Source organism: Oncorhynchus tshawytscha, linkage group LG17 (assembly GCF_018296145.1).
Source record: "Oncorhynchus tshawytscha isolate Ot180627B linkage group LG17, Otsh_v2.0, whole genome shotgun sequence".
In the NCBI taxonomy this organism is placed as follows: domain Eukaryota; kingdom Metazoa; phylum Chordata; class Actinopteri; order Salmoniformes; family Salmonidae; genus Oncorhynchus; species Oncorhynchus tshawytscha.
The window spans coordinates 23,483,687-23,507,306 of record NC_056445.1 but is presented as its reverse complement, the minus strand read 5'-3'; the positions used below and the strand labels follow the sequence as shown (position 1 = coordinate 23,507,306).

At 39.4% G+C, this 23,620-nt stretch overlaps 1 protein-coding gene across 1 annotated transcript in view; it reads left to right on the top strand.

Annotated features, from left to right (window-relative positions):
- Positions 1-5,422: 5,422 nt before the first annotated feature.
- dcn (decorin) overlaps positions 5,423-23,620 on the top strand; it is a 39,191-nt gene continuing 20,993 nt past the window's right edge. The window contains exon 1 of the mRNA XM_042300471.1: positions 5,423-5,645. The gene's annotated coding sequence lies outside the window, so the exon portion shown is untranslated. The remainder of the gene's footprint in view (positions 5,646-23,620) is intronic.

Here is a 23,620-nt window from a genome sequence, read left to right as displayed (position 1 = left end):
CAAGATTTATTGCCTCAGCCAATCCCCGGAAGGGCCCTTGTTCTGTAAAGACATGCAACGGATTATCGTCATGTCAGTTAATCATCGTTGCGCTGTCAGTGCTGTAACCATACCATCTGAGAAACACAGCATCCACATTCATCATACCCCAAACACTCTATAAAGTTCTGCTGAAAGAGGACATCTCTTACTCCCTGTGTGATATTTATCCCTTATCACAGTTATATCATACCCATTTAGTGATTTTTGAGGTGCGATATGGGTCTGTGTTTCACAGCAGGTCCTTCAGGGCACGCAGGTGTCAGGATATCAAACTCAGGAAGCATGTCATCCAGGACTAATGTACGCAACCACCAAATCTTGGAACTGTCACGCTTACTGATGGGCTAAAGTAGATGTATTCACAAAGATCCAGACTACTGTCAGGTTTGGAGTGATGGTGGGTGTCATTGACAAGTATTAATTAAAATTATTCACTTAAAAATCAAAGCGATTAATTAAAACAATTGTTACAGAGAAAAAGTTACGACAGGTTGTCTTCACAAAGCCAATCCTCCTACCCTGTTTTGATACCCCATCCAGCCTCCATTTTGAACTCCACCTCCTTCTTGCCTAAGGTTGTTTCCCACCATCAGACAGTAGCCTCTCAAGAGACATCCCAATCATCTTTAATAGATACTATTAAAATAATATCTTGTCATATTTCTGCTGTGGTAAATGATTTGACCCAGAGAGGGTAACCATGTTGCAGTGAGTCAGTTTCCAGCCCTGCTCTGTTCTAATCAAGAGGACTGAGATGAGGATTGAGGCTGAAGGGAGTCTGGGCTTGACGGAGGCAACAGCCTCGCAGTGTCATGGCAAGCTGGCGTGGAAACAATGTGATTTTATAAGGGAAAAGGGAGGGAGGGAGGGAGGGAGGGAGGGGTAACGAAGGAGAGATTGAGAGACAGAAAGATAAAAGGAAGGGGGAGGGAGAAATGTGAGAGATGGAGGGAGAATGCTGAGTAATGGAAAGAGAGGTGGAGACTGTGTTCGTTTAGCACAGAGTGCAATTTCCAAATAATTTAGAGCTATGTTTAGGCCTATCTGTGTGCTGTGGAGCGAGGACGAGCCGACCTCGGGAAAAACCTTACCTGCCTGGTCACACACAAACACACACACACACACACAGAGAGAAAAAAGTAGATAATGGAACATTGAAGTTGACGCCTCAGAGGATTAGGGGTCTCTACTGTCCAACCAAACGTTATCCCTGGGGTTTGATAGTGAGAAGCTGTAGGTTGACAAAAAACAGAGACATTTGTGACAACCCCTGATGATCCCAGTACAACACCTATATTAGTGATTACAGGTATAGAACCTTCCTATATCCACTCAGTCATTTTTAAATGCTTGTCTTTCAGACCGTCTGGAGGACATGTGAACTGAGCTGTTTCACTGAAGGTCAAAATAATGACATGTTTACAGTTCTCTCCTCTTCTTTCCTCTCCCCATATCTCTCTGCCCCTCCTCCCTCTCTCACCATCCACCACTCCTCTTTCCCGTCCACCTTTGCTTTCCATCCCCACTCCCCTTTCCTTTCCACTCACTCTCTTCCCCTCCATCACCCCCCCTCCCCTCCATTCCTCTCCCCTCCACACCCTTTTTCACACAAAGTATGATCTCAGTGTTTGTATTCGTGGCCCTCTACCATGAGGCTTCATCCAAGACCTCCACACAGTGCCAAAGACCATGACCCACCCTTCAAGATATGATTACATGCATAGAGAAAGAATTAATAGAACTGGAGTCCCCATTCAAGTCAATGATTCCTCTGTTCTATTCATTCTATTTCATTCTGTACAATGACAACCATTTAACAAGTCGTTTAACTCAACAAGTAAAAATACCTTTTCAATGTTACCTGCTTTTGTATTTTGAGAATGGGTGTTTTTAGGGTTCAGTTTGTTGGGTTGGTTTCTGAGTGATTTAAGACAGTCGTACTGATACCTTGGTCATGACCAATGTCTATGTGGGTGGTCCTTCTTTCCTTAGCTTGGAGAAGGATAACTGAGACGGGATGCGGCTGGAATGCTGTACTTCCCATTAGAGACGAAGTCTTACAAGCTAAAGTTCAACCATTTTACCAGATCCCTTTGATCTGAGAGAGAGAGAGAGAGAGAGAGAGAGAGAGAGAGAGAGAGAGAGAGAGAGAGAGAGAGAGAGAGAGAGAGAGAGAGAGAGAGAGAGAGAGAGAGAGAGAGAGAGAGAGAGAGAGAGAGAGAGAGAGAGAGAGAGAGAGAGAGAGAGAGAGAGAGAGAGAGAGAGATACATTGGGTGGAGGCTGAATGCAGGAAGGGCACAGCAGTCCTTTGTAGATGTTCCTTGTTCTATCATTCATCAGATCTGCTCTCTGTTTCTACCCTAATGACTACTTAAGATGAGGAGAAAGCACATTTTTATTTGCCTTATAGTGTAGCATATTTTGAGACAAAGTGAAGTGTCCATAGAATTATGGAACAACATTGTATCAGTCACACATATACACAGTTACAGTACTAACAAGTGTTAATGCTGCTTTCCAAGCATAAAGCAACAAGATATCCAATAAAGCTTACTGTACTTACTGGCTTATTAATCTGTTATTACATATGTTATTCCACTGCAGTTAGAGAGGTACAAGGCCTGTGTAATATCTGCAAGACTGGGAGCTTAGCAGTGGTTCCCATGGAAAGTTAGGGGGGGGTTATTGGTAGAGGGAATGGCCAACAGTGCCATCTCCGATCAACACTTTTAGAGGCCTTCTTATTGGCCGCAAAGACAAAATGTTGATGTTGTAAAGCAAATTTCCTGCAATTCTACACATTTTGCCATGGGGCGGAGAGAACATTTGACAGTTTTAAAGCTATTTTCCTGCAATTCAACACATTATGTCATGGGGCTGATGGATGAGAGAAAAAAAATCAGTTTTAAAGCAAATTTCCTGCAATCTCCATAGACAAACATTGGCAGTAGAACGGCCTTACTGAAGAGCTCAATGACTTTCAATGTGGCACCGTCATAGGATGCCAACAAGTCAGTTCGTCAAAATTTCTGCCCTGCTAGAACTGCCCCGGTCAACTGCAAGTGCTGTTATTATGAAGTGGAAACGTCTAGGAGCAACAACTGCTCAGCCGCAAAGTGGTAGGTCACAAGCTCACAGAACGGAACCGCCGAGTGCTGAAGCGTGTAGCGTGTAAAAATCGTCTGTCCTCGGTTGCAACACTCACTACCGAGCAGTGGAAAAACCTTCTCTGGAGTGATGAATTACGCTTCACCCTCTGGCAGTCCGACAGACAAATCTGGGTTTGACAGATGCCAGGAGAACGCTACCTGCCCGAATGCAGAGTGCCAACTTGAAAGTTTGGTGTTGGAGAAATAATGTTCTGGGGCTGTTTTCATGGTTTGACCTAGGCTCTTAGTTCCAGTGAAGGAAATCTTAATGCTACGGCATACAATGACATTCTAGACGATTCTGTGCTTCCAACTTTGAGGCAACAGTTAGGGGAAGGCCCATGCCCCTGTGCACAAAGCAAGGTCCATCCAGAAATGGTTTGATGAGATCGGTGTGGAAGAACTTGACTGGCCTGCACAAACCCGATCGAACACCTTTGGGACGAATTGTAACGCAGACTGCGAGCCAGGCCTAATCACCCAACATCCGTGTGCAACCTCACCAGAGAGAGAGAGATGCATACATTGGGTGGAGGCTGAATGCAGGAAGGGCACAGCAGTCCTTTGTAGATGTTCCTTGTTCTATCATTCATCAGATCTGCTCTCTGTTTCTACCCTCTACACAATCATTCATCAACGACCATATGCCCACACTCTGAGATCTCTGCAGCATGTGTTGTTGAAATAATTCATGGCTGTTGATACAGTGTACTTCTCAGAGTGGGAGTCTGGATACGTCACCATTCATGTATGCTTTATGGAGCTAGTAGAATTCATTGACTCTGGTCATCGTTGGTCTATATACATTATTAAGGCGAATTAGTGTTTGTTTACATTTACTTTGTTTACAAACATTTGAGTTTAACAAGCTTATATTTTGGGTTCTGATGAGGTACACCAGTTGAAATAAGGTCATGAGGCATTTCTAAGTTATGTTCCTCAAGAATCAATAGGTACATGTCATTCATTTATAAGTCCTAGTTAAATGTACAGTATGCCTCCTTCAATGCATCCTTCTAGCTTTTCGCCGCCACACAGCGACCAATGAAAGGACTGGATGGGTGGAAGCAATGTTTCCTCCAATTAGCTTTAACTGATCCATGTCCATCATTTCTGTAATGATGCTTGTGAAAACGTTCTATAAAATAAAGTTGTATACAGCATTATGAATGTGTAGTGCCTTATCTATCACACCCATAACGCATTCATACCAGCTGTAGGCTGTTTACAACAACCTGCATGTCTTTAAATGCATTCATTATGTCTTAGTCATATTTCTCTGTGTACACATCTCTGTACTGTAGAAAGTATTCTTGAAAGCTCTCCCTCTGTCTTGCAGTCTTTGTTGTATGTGAAACCCAAGTGTAACTGTGCAGAGCCAGCTCAAGTGACACAGAGCTCTAACGTGCTCAGCTCCGACTGCACCTCACAGGTCTGGGGCAGTAATCTGAACTATTTAAAGAGTATTACATCCTTCACAGTAGCCCTTGGACTAGAATAACACACACACCAGGGTGGTTAGGGTGACATGTTCGTCAGACAGACCAACCCTGAGCCCAGCCGGAGGGGGAAATTATAGACCTAAAGTAGATGTGACACATGGACGGTAAACCAGGGGATGGGGAGAACTAAGAACTAAGATCCCCTCCTCTTCCTCCTAATTGGAACGTCCCCTTGTCCCTTTTGGTTAAGTGTAAATAAGTAAACCAACCCAATCAAGAGATGGGGGTGAAGGGGGAGGGTGGACTGAATGTTTGTGTGGGATTAAACAAAGGCAGAAAGGTAGTTGGCTGTGTTAAATTATTTTGAATTTTACCAAAGTAAAGAGAGAAGGAGAGGGAGAAAAATGGAAGAAAGAACGTTAGTGAGAGAAAGGCAGAGAGTAGCTGGCATTTTTTGAACTGAGCTCTGGAGGACCTATCATTACCAGATGGTACTGAATGGGAGCCTGCCAGCCTAGTCACTGCTTATTGCCTTAACTCTGCCTCTCTCTCTCCCTGCATTTCTCTCCCTCCTTTCTTCCCTCCACTCTCCTCTTCTTGTCTCCATCGCTCTGTGGCTGTTCATTTTTTAATTTTCCTCTCTTTTCTCTCCCTCTATTTCCAGCTGTTTTTGGAACGGTCTCTCTCTCTCTCTCTCTCTCTCTCTCTCTCTCTCTCTTTTGCTGGGGGAAGATCTCTCCACCAAGTGTCTCAATTTAACAGGAGCTCCCTCCCTCTCTCTCTTCCTCTCTCAGCCCCTTCCTCCTCCCCTTCGGCCGTGACAGAGCACACCTGCTTGGTCTTGGCTGCGCGCGCTCTCAGTGCAATTATCGCTCGGCCCCTTGCAGCACAGTGCAGACGGCTCACAGTGATTCAGCCTATAGCCCCAACTGGATATTTGGAAGGAAGACCATCTGACCTCGGTGCACTCTAACTCTCTCGCTCTCTCTCCCACGGTTCTAAAGAGCACAGGTAGGATAACACACTGGTAGATAGAGGGGATGGATATTTGGGGGAAACTCTGGAAAACTGGATTATAGGCCTGGGGAGTGTGGGAAGAGAGGGGGATTATGAGGGGAGTTGTTAAAAGGGATTTGGAATTGGGGCTATTGTGTTTCGGGGGTCCCAAACGTGCAGATTTAGTTAGTAAAATGGTGATGCTGTGCTTGTGGTTTGAGGTTTTCTAATGGCTTGGTAGGTTCTGTGATGTGGATGCTCTTTTGATATTCCTTAACTCTGTCGCCAGACTCTGTGTGCAGTGGGTTTGTGGTTGAACTGGTCATGAACGGTTGTTCATTTCAATGCTTTTGCACATACATTCAATTAGAATGTATGACATGAGTCATGCCAGGCATATCATGAAAGTCATGCGTTTGTGCATGATATTGCAAACTTGTTTTGTGTGGGCGTAGGGTTAGTGTGTGTTTGTGTGTGTGTGTGTGTGTGTGTGTGTGTGTGTGTGTGTGTGTGTGTGTGTGTGTGTGTGTGTGTGTGTGTGTGTGTGTGTGTGTGTGTGTGTGTTGCTTGTTCCCCTCTAAACTGGATGCGTGGCCAGGTCTTAGTCTCACAACAGGACTGGCTTAGGGAGGAGAGACCATAGCTAATCATTCCCATACCAGACCATGTGATAGCCTAGAGAATGATGAAGACAGCACCAGCTATAGGGAGGGGGTGTGGTGCTACTGTTGATGCTAGCACTTCACTCCCATGCCAATGTATGAGAAAACCCTACCCTGTTTATCCAAAAGAGGATACCATGTTATCTTTCCTTGACTTTATTGGTTTATCTCTTGGCTAGCGGATTTTTAGGTTTTTACCCCTCAAGGCACTTGAGCAAGTGAGCTGTTTTGTCAGTTAGTTGGCTTGTGGTTGTACATGTGGTTTTCCCTTACATCAAACTGTCCAGTGTGTTTGTTTATGGCTTTACATGCATTCAGAGGTGTTGTGGGCAGAGGAATAGAGAGAAAGAGAAGAGGTTTCTTTGATGTGAAGTCCCTGGAGATTTTTCTCTCCTCTCTTGTCAGTAACTGGCCCTGGTGGAAAACCCATTAAGTTTACCAGTGTCCTTTTCTTCAGTTGTAGCACTTTAATGCATTGCTTTCTCTCTTTTGTACTCTCCCACTGGCACTTGGAGATCCTACAAGAGAAATAAAAACACAACAACAACAACAACAAGAATTTCTTTGTATTGCCTCAAGCCATGACAGTTCACTTGCAGCAGTTCAAGCCAGAATGAACCATTCCAGAGCATTTTAGACTGAAACAAATCGATCTGAAATGGTTTATTTAACTTGTTGTACTGCTGTTCTGTTTCACATCAACGTTAACGCACCGTTTCGGCCCACCTCGTGACCACTCTGCTTTGATGGAAGCGCTGTAGACCCAAATCGCCCGGGCAACCAAAATTAAAGGGAGGACCTGCTTTGAAGTCGAAGAAAGGGGGAAAGAAAAATCAGTACCTGGTAACCCAAAGCCTTATTAATCTACTAACAGTACAGCTTCCTCTACCACAGAGAGATCTGACTGATGGCTTCCCTGCAAGACACCGCAAACATCCTCCAACACAGAGGGAGTTTTTTTTTTACAGGGCTGAACTAGAGTTGGAGAACGGAGTGGAGAGAAAGGAATTATGAGTTAGAGAACAGAGTGGAGAGGAAGGGATTCTGAGTTGGAGAACAGAGTGGAGAGGAAGGGGTTATGAGTTGGAGAACAGAGTGGAGAGAAAGGGATTATGAGTTGGAGAACAGAGTGGAGAGGAAGGGATTATGAGTTGGAGAACAGAGTGGAGAGGAAGGGATTATGAGTTGGAGAACAGAGTGGAGAGGAAGGGATTATGAGTTGGAGAACAGAGTGGAGAGGAAGGGATTATGAGTTGGAGAACAGAGTGGAGAGGAAGGGATTATGAGTTGGAGAACAGAGTGGAGAGGAAGGGATTATGAGTTGGAGAACAGAGTGGAGAGGAAGGGATTATGAGATGGAGAACAGAGTGGAGAGAAAGGGATTATGAGATGGAGTACAGAGTGGAGAGAAAGGGATTATGAGATGGAGAACAGAGTGGAGAGGAATGGATTATGAGTTGGAGAACAGAGTGGAGAGGAAGGGATTATGAGTTGGAGAACAGAGTGGAGAGGAAGGGATTATGAGTTGGAGAACAGAGTTGAGAGAAAGGGATTATGAGTTGGAGGATAAACATGTTGTGGCATGTTGATGGAGTCGTTGATGTTTAAATCTCGTTTGTTTGGACTAATTTGTACAGTATAGTTTGGTTAGCTCTGTATTAGAAAAGTAAGACATGGGTCTTTAGAGGCGAGGCCCAGGGCCACATTTCCCGTCTGGACTCACTGTAACTGTCCAGGTCGAGAGAGAACAATAAACTGAAAGATGGACGTTAGACACAAATTATTTTTCCCTCATTAAAATAATATAAAGTTCCATTCTCCAGTAGTTCTCTTTCCAAAAAGGAAATGGTACTGCCAAAGGGTCAAAGAATAAATGTCTTAATCTATGGGAGATGAAGGGAGAGGGAAAAGAGAGAGAAAAGGAGTAGATGTTCACATCTGTTCAATACAGGCTGTAGATAATACAGGCTGTAGATATTACAGGCTGTAGATAATACAGGCTGTAGATAATACAGGCTGTAGATAATACAGGCTGTAGATAATAAAGCTGTAGATAATACAGGCTGTAGATAATAAAGCTGTAGATAATACAGGCTGTAGATAATAAAGCTGTAGATAATACAGGCTGTAGATAATACAGGCTGTAGATAATAAAGCTGTAGATAATACAGGCTGTATATAATACAGGCTGTATATAATAAAGCTGTAGATAATACAGGATGTAGATAATACAGGCTGTAGATAATACAGGCTGTAGATAATACAGGCTGTAGATAATAAAGCTGTAGATAATACAGGCTGTAGATAATACAGGCTGTATATAATACAGGCTGTAGATAATAAAGCTGTAGATAATACAGGCTGTAGATAATACAGGCTGTAGATAATAAAGCTGTAGATAATACAGGCTGTATATAATACAGGCTGTAGATAATAAAGCTGTAGATAATACAGGCTGTAGATAATAAAGCTGTAGATAATACAGGCTGTAGATAATACAAGCTGTAGATAATACAGGCTGTAGATAATACAGGCTGTAGATAATACAGGCTGTAGATAATACAGGCTGTAGATAATACAGGCTGTAGATAATAAAGCTGTAGATAATACAGGCTGTAGATAATACAAGCTGTATATAATACAGGCTGTAGATAATACAAGCTGTAGATAATACAAGCTGTAGATAATACAGGCTCTAGATAATACAGGCAGTAGATAATATAGGCTATAGATAATACACGCTGTAGATAATACAGGCTGTAGATAATACAAGCTGTAGATAATACAGGCTGTAGATAATACAGGCTGTAGATAATACAGGCTGTAGATAATACAAGCTGTAGATAATACAGTAGATAATACAGGCTATTGATAATACAGGCTGTAGATAATACAGGCTGTAGATAATACAGTAGATAATACAGGCTGTAGATAATACAGGCTATAGATAATACAGGCTGTAGATAATACAGGCTGTAGATAATACAGTAGATAATACAGGCTAAAGATAATACAGGCTGTAGATAATACAGGCTATAGATAATACAGGCTGTAGATAATACAGTAGATAATACAGGCTATAGATAATACAGGCTGTAGATAATACAGTAGATAATACAGGCTGTAGATAATACAGGCTGTAGATAATACAGGCTATAGATAATACAGGCTGTAGATAATACAGTCGATAATACAGGCTATAGATAATACAGGCTGTAGATAATACAGGCTGTAGATAATACAGTTGATAATACAGGCTATAGATAATACAGGCTGTAGATAATACAGGCTATAGATAATACAGGCTGTAGATAATACAGTAGATAAAACAGGCTATAGATAATACAGGCTGTAGATAATACAATAGATAATACAGGCTATAGATAATACAGGCTATAGATAATACAGGCTGTAGATAATACAGGCTGTAGATAATACAGGCTGTAGATAATACAGGCTGTAGATAATACAGTAGATAATACAGGCTATAGATAATACAGGCTGTAGATAATACAGGCTGTAGATAATACAGGCTATAGATAATACAGGCTGTAGATGATATAGGCTGTAGATAATACAGGCTGTAGATAATACAAGCTGTAGATAATACAGGCTGTAGATAATACAGGCTGTAGATAATACAAGCTGTAGATAATACAGGCTGTAGATAATACAAGCTGTAGATAACACAGGCTGTAGTTAATACAGGCTGTAGATAATACAGGCTATAGATAATACAGGCTGTAGATAATACAGGCTGTAGATAATAAAGTAGATAATACAAGCTGTAGATAATACAGGCTGTAGATAATACAGGCTGTAGATAATACAGTAGATAATACAAGCTGTAGATAATACAGGCTATAGATAATACAGGCTGTAGATAATACAGGCTGTAGATAATACAGGCTGTAGATAATAAAGCTGTAGATAATACAGGCTGTAGATAATACAGGCTATAGATAATACAGGCTGTAGATAATACAGTAGATAATACAGGCTATAGATAATGCAGGCCATAGATAATACAGTAGATAATACAGGCTATAGATAATACAGGCTGTAGATAATACAGGCTATAGATAATACAGGCTGTAGATAATACAGTAGATAATACAGGCTATAGATAATACAGGCTGTAGATAATACAGTAGATAATACAGGCTGTAGATAATACAAGCTATAGATAATACAAGCTGTAGATAATACAGGCTGTAGATAATACAGGCTATAGATAATACAGGCTGTAGATAATACAGTAGATAATACAGGCTGTAGATAATACAAGCTGTAGATAATACAGGCTGTAGATAATACAGGCTGTAGATAATACAGGCTGTAGATAATACAGTAGATAATACAGGCTGTAGATAATACAAGCTGTAGATAATACAGGCTGTAGATAATACAGGCTGCAGATAATACAGGCTGTAGATAATACAGGCTGTAGATAATACAGGCTATAGATAATACAGGCTGTAGATAATACAGTAGATAATACAGGCTGTAGATAATACAGGCTATAGATAATACAGGCTGTAGATAATACAGTAGATAATACAGGCTGTAGATAATACAGGCTATAGATAATACAGGCTGTAGATAATACAGTAGATAATACAGGCTATAGATAATACAGGCTGTAGATAATACAGGCTATAGATAATACAGGCTGTAGATAATACAGTAGATAATACAGGCTATATATAATACAGGCTGTAGATAATACAGGCTGTAGATAATACAGTAGATAATACAGGCTGTAGATAATACAGGCTGTAGATAATACAGGCTATAGATAATACAGGCTGTAGATAATACAGTAGATAATACAGGCTATAGATAATACAGGCTGTAGATAATACAGGCTGTAGATAATACAGGCTGTAGATAATACAGTTGATAATACAGGCTATAGATAATACAGGCTGTAGATAATACAGGCTATAGATAATACAGGCTGTAGATAATACAGTAGATAAAACAGGCTATAGATAATACAGGCTGTAGATAATACAATAGATAATACAGGCTATAGATAATACAGGCTGTAGATAATACAGGCTGTAGATAATACAGGCTGTAGATAATACAGGCTGTAGATAATACAGTAGATAATACAGGCTATAGATAAGACAGGCTGTAGATAATACAGGCTGTAGATAATATAGGCTATAGATAATACAGGCTGTAGATAATATAGGCTGTAGATAATACAGGCTGTAGATAATACAAGCTGTAGATAATACAGGCTGTAGATAATACAGGCTGTAGATAATACAAGCTGTAGATAATACAGGCTGTAGATAATACAAGCTGTAGATAACAGGCTGTAGTTAATACAGGCTGTAGATAATACAGGCTATAGATAATACAGGCTGTAGATAATACAGGCTGTAGATAATAAAGTAGGCTGTAGATAATACAGGCTGTAGATAATACAGGCTGTAGATACAGTAGATAATACAAGCTGTAGATAATACAGGCTATAGATAATACAGGCTGTAGATAATACAGGCTGTAGATAATACAGTAGAAAATACAGGCTATAGATAATACAGGCTGTAGATAATACAGGCTATAGATAATACAGGCTGTAGATAATACAGTAGATACTACAGGCTATAGATAATACAGGCCGTAGATAATACAGTAGATAATACAGGCTATAGATAATACAGGCTGTAGATAATACAGGCTATAGATAATACAGGCTGTAGATAATACAGTAGATAATACAGGCTATAGATAATACAGGCTGTATATAATAAAGTAGATAATACAGGCTATAGATAATACAGGCTATAGATAATACAGGCTGAAGATAATACAAGCTATAGATAATACAAGCTGTAGATAATACAGGCTGTAGATAGTACAGGCTATAGATAATACAGGCTGTAGATAATACAGTAGGTAATACAGGCTGTAGATAATACAAGCTGTAGATAATACAGGCTGTAGATAATACAGGCTGTAGATAATACAGGCTGTAGATAATACAGTAGATAATACAGGCTGTAGATAATACAGGCTGTAGATAATACAGGCTGTAGATAATACAGGCTGTAGATAATACAGGCTGCAGATAATACAGGCTGTAGATAATACAGGCTGTAGATAATACAGGCTATAGATAATACAGGCTGTAGATAATACAGGCTATAGATAATACAGGCTGTAGATAATACAGTAGATAATACAGGCTGTAGATAATACAGTAGATAATACAGGCTGTAGATAATACAAGCTGTAGATAATACAGGCTATAGACAATACAGGCTGTAGATAATACAGTAGATAATACAGGCTGTAGATAAAACAAGCTGTAGATAATACAGGCTGTAGATAATACAGGCTGTAGATAATACAGTAGATAATACAGGCTGTAGATAATACAAGCTGTAGATAATACAGGCTGTAGATAATACAGTGGATAATACAGGCTGTAGATAATACAGGCTGTAGATAACACAGTAGATAATACAGGCTATAGATAATACAGGCTGTAGATAATACAGTAGATAATACAGGCTGTAGATAATACAGGCTATAGATAATACAGGCTGTAGATAATACAGTAGATAATAGGCTGTAGATAATACCGGCTGTAGATAATACAGGCTGTAGATAATACAGGCTGTAGATAATACAGGCTGTAGATAATACAGTAGATAATACAGGCTGTAGATAATACAGGCTGTAGATAATACAAGCTGTAGATAATACAGGCTGTAGATAATACAGTAGATAATACAGGCTGTAGATAATACAGGCTGTAGATAATACAAGCTGTAGATAATACAGGCTGTAGATAATACAGTAGATAATGCAGGCTGTAGATAATACAAGCTGCAGATAATACAGGCTGTAGATAATACAGGCTGTAGATAATACAGGCTGCAGATAATACAGGCTGTAGATAATACAGGCTGTAGATAATACAGGCTATAGATAATACAGGCTGTAGATAATACATGCTATAGATAATACAGGCTGTAGATAATACAGTAGATAATACAGGCTGTAGATAATACAGGCTATAGATAATACAGGCTGTAGATAATACAGTAGATAATACAGGCTGTAGATAATACAGGCTGTAGACAGTAGATAATACAGGCTATAGATAATACAGGCTGTAGATAATACAGTAGATAATACAGGCTGTAGATAATACAGGCTGTAGATAATACAGGCTATAGATAATACAGGCTGTAGATAATACAGTAGATAATACCGGCTGTAGATAATACCGGCTGTAGATAATACAGGCTGTAGATAATACAGGCTGTAGATAATACAGGCTGTAGATAATACAGTAGATAATACAGGCTGTAGATAATACAGGCTGTAGATAATACAAGCTGTAGATAATACAGGCTGTAGATAATACAGTAGATAATACAGGCTGTAGATAATACAGGCTGTAGATAATACAGGCTGTAGATAATACAAGCTGTAGATAATACAGGCTGTAGATAATACAGTAGATAATACAGGCTGTAGATAATACAGGCTGTAGATAATACAGGCTGTAGATAATACAGGCTGTAGATAATACAGGCTGTAGATAATACAGGCTGTAGATAATACAGGCTGTAGATAATACAGGCTGTAGATAATACAGGCTGTAGATAATACAGGCTATAGATAATACAGGCTGTAGATAATACAGTAGATAGATAATAATACAGGCTGTAGATAATACAAGCTGTAGATAATACAGGCTATAGATAATACAGGCTGTAGATAATACAGTAGATAATACAGGCTGTAGATAATACAAGCTGTAGATAATACAGGCTGTAGATAATACAGGCTGTAGATAATACAGTAGATAATACAGGCTGTAGATAATACAAGCTGTAGATAATACAGGCTGTAGATAGATAATACAGGCTGTAGATAATACAGGCTGTAGATAATACAGGCTATAGATAATACAGGCTGATAATACAGTAGATAATACAGGCTGTAGATAATACAGGCTGCTATAGATAATACAGGCTGTAGATAATACATAGATAATACAGGCTGTAGATAATACCGGCTGTAGATAATACAGGCTGTAGATAATACAGGCTGTAGATAATACAGGCTGTAGATAATACAGTAGATAATACAGGCTGTAGATAATACAGTAGATAATACAGGCTACAGGCTGTAGATAATACAAGCTGTAGATAATACAGGCTGTAGATAATACAGTAGATAATACAGGCTGTAGATAATACAGGCTGTAGATAATACAAGCTGTAGATAATACAGGCTGTAGATAATACAGTAGATAATGCAGGCTGTAGATAATACAAGCTGTAGATAATACAGGCTATAGATAATACAGGCTGTAGATAATACATGCTATAGATAATACAGGCTGTAGATAATACAGTAGATAATACAGGAAGTAGATAATACAGGCTATAGATAATACAGGCTGTAGATAATACAGTAGATAATACAGGCTGTAGATAATACAGGCTGTAGATAACACAGTAGATAATACAGGCTATAGATAATACAGGCTGTAGATAATACAGTAGATAATACAGGCTGTAGATAATACAGGCTGTAGATAATACAGGCTATAGATAATACAGGCTGTAGATAATACAGTAGATAATACCGGCTGTAGATAATACCGGCTGTAGATAATACAGGCTGTAGATAATACAGGCTGTAGATAATACAGGCTGTAGATAATACAGTAGATAATACAGGCTGTAGATAATACAGGCTGTAGATAATACAAGCTGTAGATAATACAGGCTGTAGATAATACAGTAGATAATACAGGCTGTAGATAATACAGGCTGTAGATAATACAAGCTGTAGATAATACAGGCTGTAGATAATACAGTAGATAATACAGGCTGTAGATAATACAAGCTGTAGATAATACAGGCTGCAGATAATACAGGCTGTAGATAATACAGGCTGTAGATAATACAGGCTATAGATAATACAGGCTGTAGATAATACAGTAGATAATACAGGCTGTAGATAATACAGGCTGTAGATAATACAGGCTGTAGATAATACAGGCTGTAGATAATACAGTAGATAATACAGGCTGTAGATAATACAAGCTGTAGATAATACAGGCTATAGATAATACAAGCTATAGATAATACAGGCTGTAGATAATACAGTAGATAATACAGGCTGTAGATAATACAGGCTATAGATAATACAGGCTGTAGATAATACAGGCTGTAGATAATACAGGCTATAGATAATACAGGCTATAGATAATACAGGCAGTAGATAATACAGGCTATAGATAATACAGGCTGTAGATAATACAGTAGAAAATACAGGCTGTAGATAATACAGGCTATAGATAATACAGGCTGTAGATAATACAGGCTGTAGATAATACAGGCTGTAGATAATACAGTAGATAATACAGGCTGTAGATAATACAAGCTGTAGATAATACAGGCTGTAGATAATACAGGCTGTAGATAATACAGTAGATAATACAGGCTGTAGATAATACAAGCTGTAGATAATACAGGCTATAGATAATACAGGCTGTAGATGATACAGTAGATAATACAGGCTGTAGATAATACAGTAGATAATACAGGCTATAGATAATACAGGCTGTAGATAATACAGTAGATAATACAGGCTGTAGATAATACAAGCTGTAGATAATACAGGCTGTAGATAATACAGTAGATAATACAGGCTATAGATAATACAGGCTGTAGATAATACAGGCTGTAGATAATACAAGCTGTAGATAATACAGGCAGTAGATAATACAGTAGATAATACAGGCTGTAGATAATACAAGCTGTAGATAATACAGGCTGTAGATAATACAGGCTGCAGATAATACAGGCTGTAGATAATACAGGCTGTAGATAATACAGGCTATAGATAATACAGGCTGTAGATAATACATGCTATAGATAATACAGGCTGTAGATAATACAGTAGATAATACAGGCTGTAGATAATACAGGCTATAGATAATACAGGCTGTAGATAATACAGTAGATAATACAGGCTGTAGATAATACAAGCTGTAGATAATACAGGCTATAGATAATACAAGCTATAGATAATACAGGCTGTAGATAATACAGTAGATAATACAGGCTGTAGATAATACAGGCTATAGATAATACAGGCTGTAGATAATACAGGCTGTAGATAATACAGGCTATAGATAATACAGGCTATAGATAATACAGGCAGTAGATAATACAGGCTATAGATAATACAGGCTGTAGACAGTAGAAAATACAGGCTGTAGATAATACAGGCTATAGATAATACAGGCTGTAGATAATACAGGCTATAGATAATACAGGCAGGCTGTAGATAATACAGGCTATAGATAATACAGGCTGTAGATAATACAGGCTGTAGATAATACAGGCTGTAGATAATACAGGCTGTAGATAATACAGGCTGTAGATAATACAAGCTGTAGATAATACAGGCTAGATAATACAGATAATACAGTAGATAATACAGGCTGTAGATAATACAGGCTGTAGATAATACAGGCTATAGATAATACAGGCTGTAGATAATACAGTAGATAATACAGGCTGTAGATAATACAGTAGATAATACAGGCTATAGATAATACAGGCTGTAGATAATACAGTAGATAATACAGGCTGTAGATAATACAAGCTGTAGATAATACAGGCTGTAGATAATAGATAATACAGGCTGTAGATAATACAGGCTGTAGATAATACAAGCTGTAGATAATAGATAGATAATACAGGCTGTAGATAATACAGGCTGTAGATAATACAGGCTGTAGATAATACAGGCTGTAGATAATACAGGCTGTAGATAATACAGGCTGTAGATAATAGATAATACAGGCTGCAGATAATAGATAATACAGGCTGTAGATAATACAGGCAGATAATACAGGCTGTAGATAATACAGGCTGTAGATAATACAGGCTGTAGATAATACAGGCTGTAGATAATACAGGCTGTAGATAATACAGCTGTAGATAATACAGTAGATAATACAGGCTGTAGATAATACAGGCTGTAGATAATACAGGCTGTAGATAGATAATACAGGCTGTAGATAATGTAGATAATACAGGCTGTAGATAATACAGGCTGTAGATAATACAGGCTGTAGAGGCTATAGATAATACAGGCTGTAGATAATACAGGCTGTAGATAATACAGGCTGTAGATAGATAATACAGGCTGTAGATAATACAGGCTGTAGATAATACAGGCTGTAGATAATACAGGCTGTAGATAATACAGGCTATAGATAATACAGGCTGTAGATAATACAGTAGATAGATAAGGCTGTAGATAATACATAGATAATACAGGCTGTAGATAATACAGGCTGTAGATAATACAGGCTGTAGATAATACAGGCTGTAGATAATACAATACAGGCTGTAGATAATAGGCTGTAGAGGCTGTAGATAATACAGGCTGTAGATAATACAGGCTGTAGATAATACAGTAGATAATACAGGCTGTAGATAATACAGGCTGTAGATAATACAGGCTGTAGATAATACAGGCTGTAGATAATACAGGCTGTAGATAATACAGGCTGTAGATAATACATAGATAATACAGGCTGTAGATAATACAGGCTGTAGATAATACAGGCTGTAGATAATACAGGCTGTAGATAATACAGGCTGTAGATAATACAGCTGTAGCTGTAGATAATACACAGGCTGTAGATAATACAGAGATAAATGTAGATAATACAGGCTAGATAATACAGGCTGTAGATAATACAGGCTGTAGATAATACAGGCTGTAGATAATACAGGCTGTAGATAATACAGGCTGTAGATAATACAGGCTGTAGATAATACAGGTAGATAATACAGGCTGTAGATAATAGTAGATAATACAGGCTATAGATAATACAGGCTGTAGATAATACAGGCTGTAGATAATACAGGCTACAGTAGATAATACAGGCTGTAGATAATACAGGCTGTAGATAATACAGGCTGTAGATAATACAGGCTGTAGATAATACAGTAGATAATACAGGCTGTAGATAATACAGGCTGTAGATAATACAGGCTATAGATAATACAGGCTGTAGATAATACAGTAGATAATACAGGCTGTAGATAATACAGGCTGTAGATAATACAGGCTATAGATAATACAGGCTGTAGATAATACAGTAGATAATACAGGCTGTAGATAATACAGGCTGTAGATAATACAGGCTGTAGATAATACAGGCTGTAGATAGATAATACAGGCTGTAGATAATACAGGCTGTAGATAATACAGGATAGATAATACAGGCTGTAGATAATACAGTAGATAATACAGGCTGTAGATAATACAGGCTGTAGATAATACAGGCTGTAGATAATACAGGCTGTAGATAATACAGTAGATAATACAGGCTGTAGATAATACAGGCTGTAGATAAGCTGTAGATAATACAGGCTGTAGATAATACAGTAGATAATACAGGCTGTAGATAATACAGGCTGTAGATAATACAGGCTGTAGATAATACAGGCTGTAGATAATACAGCTGTAGATACAGGCTGTAGATAATACAGGCTGTAGATAATACAGGCTGTAGATAATACAGGCTGTAGATAATACAGGCTGTAGATAATACAGGCTGTAGATAATACAGGCTGTAGATAATACAGGCTGTAGATAATACAGTAGATAATACAGGCTGTAGATAATACAGGCTGTAGATAATACAGGCTGTAGATAATACAGGCTGTAGATAATACAGGCTGTAGATAATACAGGCTGTAGATAATACAGGCTGTAGATAATACAGGCTACAGTAGATAATACAGGCTGTAGATAATACAGGCTGTAGATAATACAGGCTGTAGATAATACAGGCTGTAGATAATACAGTAGATAATACAGGCTGTAGATAATACAGGCTGTAGATAATACAGGCTGTAGATAATACAGCTGTAGATAATACAGGCTGTAGATAATACAGTAGCTAATAGATAATACAGGCTGTAGATAATACAGGCTGTAGATAATACAGGCTGTAGATAATACAGGCTGTAGATAATACAGTAGATAATACAGGCTGTAGATAATACAGGCTATAGATAATACAGGCTGTAGATAATACAGTAGATAATACAGGCTGTAGATAATACAGGCTATAGATAATACATGCTGTAGATAATACAGTAGATAATACAGGCTGTAGATAATACAAGCTATAGATAATACAGGCTGTAGATAATACAGTAGATAATACAGGCTGTAGATAATACAAGCTGTAGATAATACAGGCTGTAGATAATACAGGCTGTAGATAATACAGTAGATAATACAGGCTGTAGATAATACAAGCTGTAGATAATACAGGCTGTAGATAATACAGGCTGTAGATAATACATGCTGTAGATAATACAGGCTGTAGATAATACAGGCTGTAGATAATACAGGCTGTAGATAATACAGGCTGTAGATAATACAAGCTGTAGATAATACAGGCTGTAGATAATACAGGCTGTAGATAATACAGGCTGTAGATAATACAGGCTGTAGATAATACAGGCTAGATAATACAGGCTGTAGATAATACAGTAGATAATACAGGCTGTAGATAATACAGGCTGTAGATAATACAGGCTGTAGATAATACAAGCTGTAGATAATACAGGCTGTAGATAATGCAGTAGATAATACAGGCTGTAGATAATACAGGCTGTAGATAATACAGGCTGTAGATAATACAGGCTGTAGATAATACAGGCTGTAGATAATACAGGCTGTAGATAATACAGGCTGTAGATAATACAGTAGATAATACAGGCTGTAGATAATACAGTAGATAATACAGGCTGTAGATAATACAGTAGATAATACAGGCTGTAGATAATACAGGCTGTAGATAATACAGTAGATAATACAGGCTGTAGATAATACAGTAGATAATACAGGCTGTAGATAATACAGTAGATAATACAGGCTGTAGATAATACAAGCATGGATATATAAATGTCAGCCATACAATACTTCACAATTAAAGGTTCAAAGGCGTTGTAACCATTCACTGGCTTTCTCCTACAATGGTCCAAAACAGCACAGATGCTTCAGGGCTTTCTGCGGTCTGTCAACGATATATGTGTTTTTATGACCCAAATTCTGAATATCTTTGGAGTTCTCCCAAAGAAATGCAAAGCTCGCAGACGTTGGTCTTGCAACGGATCCAGCGAGAGTTTCACTCTGTTAGGGAACTATTGTGACCACTGAAGGGGTTAGTGGTGCAGGCATTTCCTGTTGACAAAGCGCTGGTATATTATCTGTGTGCCCAATCTACCCATCACTTGACATGGATGGATCTCTGGTTTTCTCCCCATATAGATAAACTCTGTTGAACTCAGATGTCTTTGGAAATGTCTTTAGGGAAAAAATAATGACAAATGGAGACCTGTTAGTAGGATTTCAATATGGAGGCAGACGAATCACGCAGACAGACAAACTGGGTCTTGAGGACTGGAAATGGTTAGAACTGTCTGGGTATCTGTGTCTGGTTGGGGAGGAGTTGAGTTGTTGATGGGTTTAAAGGGGGCACACATGTTTCAGACATCTTGTAGCCTTGTAAACACATCCCATGGATTCGTTACTGACAGGCCCCATGGATTCGTTACTGACAGGCCCCATGGATTCGTTACTGTAAACACAACAACCCAAATTCCAAAATACCGTCTCTGTCATCCTCTCGCAAATGCTGCACAAGTTTGGAAAGGTATGAGTATGGGTTGATGACCTACATACTGTACATGTGGCATGGATGGAATACAGCTGAATGGTGTCCGAGAGGAGAGAGAGAGAGATGAGGAGGGAATAATGAGACTGATATGTTACATAGTGTCTCTACTGTAATCTGCTTCCTGCCTGAGACTTGTCAGAAGTGTGTCCAGATTTTTACAGAAAGTGGCGAGGGAGGCAAGGAGAGAGGGATGAGAGGGAGGGGGGGTTGACAAGGCTGCTGCAACGAAAGGAAGTGTCAACCCCCACCCCTCCGCTCAGAGAGAAAGATCAGACTTGCTCTGACAAAACACAGCCCTCAGGCCTTACAGAGAATGAGAGGAGGAGGAGGAGGAGGAGGAGGATGAAAGGGAGAGGGTGTCTTTTGACTGATTATTGAACACAGGCAGTCAGACGCACACATACACACACACACACACACACACACACACACACATAGTATGAAGACACACATACTCACACACACACACAGAATGAGGACATATACACACACACACACACACACACACACAAACACATAGTATGAAGACACATACACACACACACAGTATGAAGACACACCTCCTTTTACACATTTTATCGAGGACACAAACTTTGAAGGCTGGAAAATAACCACTGATCTCAGAACTGTTAAAACTCTCTAGACCCTCATTGCACCGTGTTCCCTACTGATCCGGGAACTAAATAACATCTCACATTACGCATCCGCAACATTAAAGACATCGCTCACAGCTAGCACTACAGCTAGTTACAGCCCTCCTCCTGTATGATCCAAATACGGACCCCGTCAGACGTCATTGTGTCGCTATTTACGTGTTTGTTGTCAATATCTCTAATCAATCTGGTTCTAGTAATCACGGTGATGTTGACCAGATGACACAAGTTGACTAACGTACACTAATTGTCACCTCATTGAAAGACAAATAATTGCTAGGTTAGGTCCACTTGAGTGCATATGAACAGTATCTGGCCCTGTTGCCTTTGCTACTGTAACAGGCAGACAAAGAGATGGCTCTGACGTGATTTGGGGGGGCATCAGCGGAACGGCACGAATGGTGAGAGAGTATAACAAACATGCCAATGTGCAAAAGCATATTGGTGGGCATTGCCCAGAACATCAATGAGACTAACTCAACTTGAGTTGTAAACCACACTGTAAAGTGCCACACTATTCTGCCCATTCAAGTTCCCTAAGCCATCAAACAATATCCAGAACAATAATTTGTATCGATGTCAAATACATGTTTTACTCTGCTGTATACACTAGTAAAATAACCACGATCATATCAAATCAAATCAAATTTGATTAATCACATGCTTCGTAAACAACAGGTGTAGACTAACAGTGAAATGCTTACATGCGGGCCCTTCCCAACAATGCAGAGGGAAAGAAAATAGAGAAATTATAGAAAAGTAATCAAATGTATTAATAAAGGTAATAATAAATACACAATGAGTAAGGATAACTACATACACGAGGTACCATTACCAAGTGGATGTGCAGGGGTACGAGGTACCATTACCAAGTGGATGTGCAGGGATACGAGGTAATTGACGTAGATATGTACATACAACTAGGAATAAAGTGACAGATAATGAACCGTAGCAGAGACAAAAAAGTAGCTGCAAAAAGGGTCAACGCAGACGGTTCGGGTAGCTATATATCCAATGGTCCTTAGATCCCTGACAACTGCTTCCCGGAGACGTTACCCTAGAGCAGGGTCAACTACAACGCTGTGTGGTCTAGATACCTAGACACTGACTGAACCCATGTAAGGCCTTCACTCACACACTTTGCATTGTGCACCTCAGCCCTCTCAAAGCCTTTCATATACAGCTGTCAACAAACAGTGTAAAGCCCTTTGGAATTAGTCATTAGAAGTACACTGAGAACTCATTCAAAAGATCCACATAAACAAAACATCAATTAGAGAGAGAGAGAGAGAGAGAGAGAGAGAGAGAGAGAGAGAGAGAAGGCCTTGCTGGCCCAATAGACATTGCCAAACAGTTGGGAGATTGAGGACCAGCCAAAGGGCTGATGGGGGCAGGTTTTTTAAAATGGTTTAGCAGAGGATTGTGTCTGTCGTGTCGTGGCGTGCCGTGGACAAAGCCCTCTAGGTTCACACACAGACTTGCACTTTGAAGCATGTTTTTTTAGGGCCGTCTGTGAGCTAACCAATGGATGCTCCAGATGCACCATGGGGGCCTCGCCAGATCAGTTCTTTATGCTTGTGAAGCTGTACCTCCACCCTCTCTCCTCTCCCTTCCTCTCTCCTGGATATCTTTCAGGAAACTACTGATGAAAGAGCCAATGCCTGGGGCTCAGTGGGACGTCTAATGGGATGTGTCTGCCTGCACAGGTTCAACCAAACTGTGACGAACTCCCTTCTGCATTGTTGGGTCTCGTGGCATCGCTCAGCCTCTCTAGAATACAGATTAGTTAGAGAAAGGAAATGCATTCACTGCAGTTAGGCTACTGCACCTTACTATTAAATGGACTGGAATCAAGATCTAGATTGGCATGGTTTGCATGGTTTGCATGGTTTGCATGGTTTGCAT